Below are 5519 nucleotides of genomic sequence, written 5' to 3'. Positions count from 1 at the left end.
GTATAGGATTTGGGGTAAAAAGCAATGAGATGATGCTCATGAAGGTAAAAGAAGTGAATAGTGCAAAAACTTTATAAACCATATTATTAATGCTAATAAATAGTAATATCATGTAACATATGTACATAATTAAATAATTTAATTCATTTATACATACATATAAGTATAGGATTTGGGGTAAAAAGCAATGAGATGATGTTCATGAAGGTAAAAGAAGTGAATAGTGCAAAAATTTTATAAACCATATTATTAATGCTATAAATAGTAATATCATGTAACACATGTACATAATTAAATAATTAATTCATTTATATATACATATATATAATCTTATAATTGTAGACTCTATTTTACATTTATTATTTATACATAGCATTCATCTATCCTTTATTTCATTAACATTAGAAGCTAATATACTTTTTAGTTCCTTGATAGAAGACAAATTTATGTGCACATCAAATTTATTTGGGTATCTTCTAATTTGCAATTTTGATCATTTTTTTAAGGGTATATGGAAGATATTATGTACATTAGACTAATGTAGAGTAGTGCCATGAGTTACATTTTTATTTTTTATTTTTTATTTAATTTTATTATTATAAGTTATCATGATGAAATTAAAATGTTCTTAATTTTTTTTTTAATTTATCATATTTTAGACATGTTGATAATTTATTCATGCATATTTATTGCTATAAATTATTTCTATTGTTGTATACTTATTCGTTACCCATGGAAGTTTATTTAAGCCATGCATATATTTTCAAATAATTAATTTAATTTAATGTTGTATGTAATCAATTGTTAAATTAAAGGGGGGTTTTTACACAAATAACCCAATGTTGTATGTAATCAATTGTTAAATTAAAGGGGGCTTTTACATAAATAATACCCATTTCTTATGCACTTACTTATCTCACACTCAAACTTTGATTTTTTACTTTATTTACTTATCTCACACCCAAACTTTGATTTTTACGTGAAGCACCCTACCTATAGGAAAAGGTGCAATCCACCTTTTCATACGTCTTTTCAAACATAGGAAAATGTGCTTAATTTGAAAAAATTAAAGTTTGGGTGTATAAGTAAATGGATAAGAATTTGGTGCTATGTATGTTAATTTCCCTAAATTAAACTAGAACCCTTTTAAATTGATGCAAGAATCCCCCACACTTTATATGGAACAACCATCTCAATTTAGGAAGAAAAATCAAAGCAATTCATTTTCTTCCAACTAGATGGGATGGGCAAGGTTCATCAAAAGAATTGCAACTTTGGAAAGATGCAATGCAACATATCTTCATAATATCTCTGTTTAATATTTCTTCCATATTATTTGGAAAATTAAAATTAATCGTTGATATATATAGTGTTAGTTAAGCATGGAGGGGAATTTGATTTTGGAGGCAGTCTTGTATAGGAAATAGGGAAAGCATCAGTATTAGGGTCAGCCAAGCATGGTGCAGTTAAATAAGGGAAGAAAATTAAACCCACGAGACGAGTTCAAATACATAATTTGAGAGGCAAAAATAATTTTGAATGGATGAATAACTTGGCTATGAAAGCATGAATTAAAGTAATTCTAGTTCAGGATATGAATGGCATACATTGAGATATTTTTATTCAATATTTTATATAACCAAAATTTCCCTCTTTTTTCATCTTTATATCATAATGTTAAATATATCATGGTTTTATCATTTAATATGATAAATTAGTGATGAATGAGACAAATTATATTTGAGTTTGACATTAAGTGGTGTATGGTTATGTGGTAGCTTTCTTCTTTGGAGAATTTGGTGATTCATCTATAAAAGAATTATTGAAACTATGTTCTTACTTTGACACTTGAAAAAGAGTACTTCTTGAAAGAATGAAAAATTGATGTAAAGTTGTGACATGTAATTATGTATTTTGGAATACCTGCACCAAATTATCATATTGAAATTGAAACTATTATATTATTTATTTAAAGCCATCATATTGTTGTCATGATCATAAATTATTAATGCATAATTATCGTTATTTATTATCCCTATTATTATTAAATTATTCATAGATTTAATTATTTCTCGAGAGATTGGTGAGAGATTTTGAGATGTGTAAAGAAATGTGCGAGCATTGTGTGGATCGACGAAGACTTTGTTGGAGAGATTTACATCTTTCTTTTAGAGGCAAAAACTAAGTATTGTGTTTTTCATTATCTTATAATTATATAAACACTTTCTAGTGCATTTGCTTTGATTTAGTGAAATTTTTTGGTGTGTTTGATTCATGCTTCTTGAGTAGTTTTCTTTCCTCCTTTCTTTTAATATAAAGTAGTGACATGAGTAGAAAATTTTGTTTTAAGATAGAACAACTTTTATTTCCATGTGATGAGTAATATCTCCTTTGCTTTATTGACATAATTTAAGTGAGAATATGTTATGTTAATATCTGTTGTAAGTGAAACTACGACTCGGAAAAGCATTGATCTCTCAACTTGAGTGCACTCACTTATCCAGTTGGTTATGGTGAAGTTGTTTAGGCGGCAATGTAATTTTTAAGGAAAATTCATGATATGTTTCTATTAAAAGCTTCTATGTGACAATTAGTTATGTAAAACAAATAGAATACTAAGCATACCTAAGACTCAGGAGAGGGTAGGCAAACATATATTTCTTATTGGCACATAATTATATCAATTTTTTATTTCTTATGTCATTATCTTCATTTTACTTTCCTTTTGCAATGAATTGGATGCATGTTTAGGAATTTATATTTGCCTATAAATTCTCTTATTTTATAAATGTGATGGTATTTTTACCAGTTCTTAATTTGTTTTGCAAATTGGTCATTTGTAATGTTAAAATCCATTGTGAAACATAATGACCCGGGAAGGCTATGATTTCACCCGACTAATGAATATCATACTAAATCTTGGATGGAGGAGAGCACACTAGAGTGACATGCTAGAACATTTATCAATTTAGTCTTTAGTTTGGAAGCTATGGCCTGGTTGGTCCTAATAGAGAGAGCACGTTGGGTAATCTGAATGTGAAAGGCTAGAATCTACTCAGCACAATTATATCAATCAGGAAATTAACTTTAGATTAGCTAATGTTCTTTGTGCACTTGGGAGAGGGAAAGGAATAGGTATGATCTCCTATTTGTTACTGACCACATTAAATCCCAAGCATTTCATTCCTATGCATTATCTAGGTTGTCGCACGTGAAATGTAGTTTTTAACATCTCAAAATTTACCAAACCAATTACTCTAGTTAGGTTTATCTTTAGATTTAGGCTTGTATTTAAGAGTTGTTATTAGAAAAGTAACATTAATTGTCATTCCAAACTTAAGTCTGACGATAGTATTCTAGAATTAACCTGAGGGATTCTTACCTTGCTTCCCTGTGGGATTGACACTCTAGTCTTAAAAAAAATCCTATACTACTTGTAACGATACGTACACATGTGTAGTACCTCTAGTTTATGAAATATCAATTAAATTTTAAACTCTATAACATATTTGTTTTGTATACTAGCTATCATAATTAAACTGGGAAAAGTTTTTGCCCTGGAATTTAATATCTGCATATATGCAGGTTGGATCAACTCTTCAGTGTCATCTCTGGAGTTTGAAATTGAAGTAATTACACATAAATGTATGTGCACATTCTAGGGGGTATCAATAAATGTTAGAGAGCAAACAATATTTCTAAGCAACATCAAAAGCTTCTAAATTTTAGTTTGGATATTGAGATTTTTATGTTTGGGGTTCAGATTTTATTGGTCCCTTCGTACCATCTTTAGGTAATTTATATATTTTGATAGTTGTGGACTATGTCTCAAAATGGATTGAAGCAATATCAGATGCTCAAAGTGTGGCTAAATTCTTTAAGAATAACATCTTTAGTAGATTTGATATGCCTAGAATGATTATTAGTAATGGGGGAAGCCACTTGAGACAATAGTCACTAAGTATGAAATTAAGCACATGATGACCACAACTTATCATCCTTAAATGAGTGGTTAGTAGAGGTATATAATAGGGAAATTAGAAGGATTTTAGAGAAAACTATCAATCATAGTAGGAAGGATTGGTTTACGATATTAGATGAGCATTATGGGCTTATAGAACTACATACAAAACTTATATAGGAATATCTTTATATAGGCTCATATTTGGCAAAACATGTCATTTACCAGTGAAATTAGAACCTAAAGCTTATTAGGCTGTTAAGGAATTCAATTACAATACGAAAGAAGCTAGTGAGAAGAGATTATTGAAGTTAAATGAACTCAAAAAATTAGACAAGAACCTTATGAAAATGCAAAAAATTTCTAAAGATAAAATAAAAAAGTTGTATGATCGAAAGATTCTTAGGAGATATTTTGAGCCTGGATCGGAGATTTTATTATATAATACATGATTGAAACTATTTTTTAGAAAACTTAATTCTAAGAGGTTGAGGCTATTCACTGTTATTAAAGTGTATCCTTTTGATGTCATTGATATTAAATATTATAAAAATTGTAGGGTTTTCAAAGTGAATGGACAAAAATGTAAACCTTACCTTGGTGGTGATGAACCTGTAATTAATGAGTTTTTAATATTGGGTCAACTTGAGTAAATTCTGGATTTGTCGGGCTGACGATGTTAAACCAAGCACTTATTGGGAGGGAAACCAAGTTTGTTTTTTGTATTTAATTTGTTATTTTATTGTTTGTTGTGATGGGAATTGTTTGTAATTTTGTGTTGAAGTTTAGAATTGTGATTGAATTACTTTATTTGTTTAGAATTGTGATTGAATTACTTTATTTTTAGTGTGGTTTGAGAGTAGTAATTCTCGAGTCTTCTAATTGTGACTAGACTTATGTATGTTACCTGGGACTAGTAGGATCAACAAAATCCTCTACAACTAAGTTCTCAATCGAACTTATAGATTTATTAAAGATATGCAGAGTTTGGACATAGGACGGGTCCATGTCAATTCTTTATTTCCTATTTTTGACGTAGTTCTTCTCTTTAGGTGGTTCAATAAATATGTCATTTGAGGAGCTTGTGGGTTACCTTTTCATTTGAACTGTTAGTGGTGTATATCTTATAGGATAAGGATATACCATAGACTGTCAACACATAAGATAATATAACAGAAATAACCTTGTATAAAGAATAACCCTTACAAAAACTATTTATAAGCATCTGACAATCAAATGAAAGAGAATTTCATTAGAAATAAGGAAGTGGAGTAGGGGACATGTGATGAGAAGGAAGAAGAGTTAACCTAATTTATCCTTAGTGTTTGTGTGTTTATTGTTGTGATTAAAGACTTGAGGACGATTAAAACATTCAATTTAAATAACCAGGACCAAACTTGGGTCATGCATGTAGGCACCAGTGCCCTATCATCAAACTGTTAGGAAGTGTACTGACGCCCAGGCACTAATAAACCAGCGCCAAGCACTGCACCCAAGCTTCCTGGCTCCACCATCATGGCATTAAGTGCCGCTTCTCCTACATGACAAAACTACCTAA

This window comes from Phalaenopsis equestris, unplaced genomic scaffold (genome assembly GCF_001263595.1).
Source record: "Phalaenopsis equestris unplaced genomic scaffold, ASM126359v1 Scaffold000016, whole genome shotgun sequence".
NCBI lineage: Eukaryota > Viridiplantae > Streptophyta > Magnoliopsida > Asparagales > Orchidaceae > Phalaenopsis > Phalaenopsis equestris.
This window is presented reverse-complemented; position numbering follows the sequence as displayed.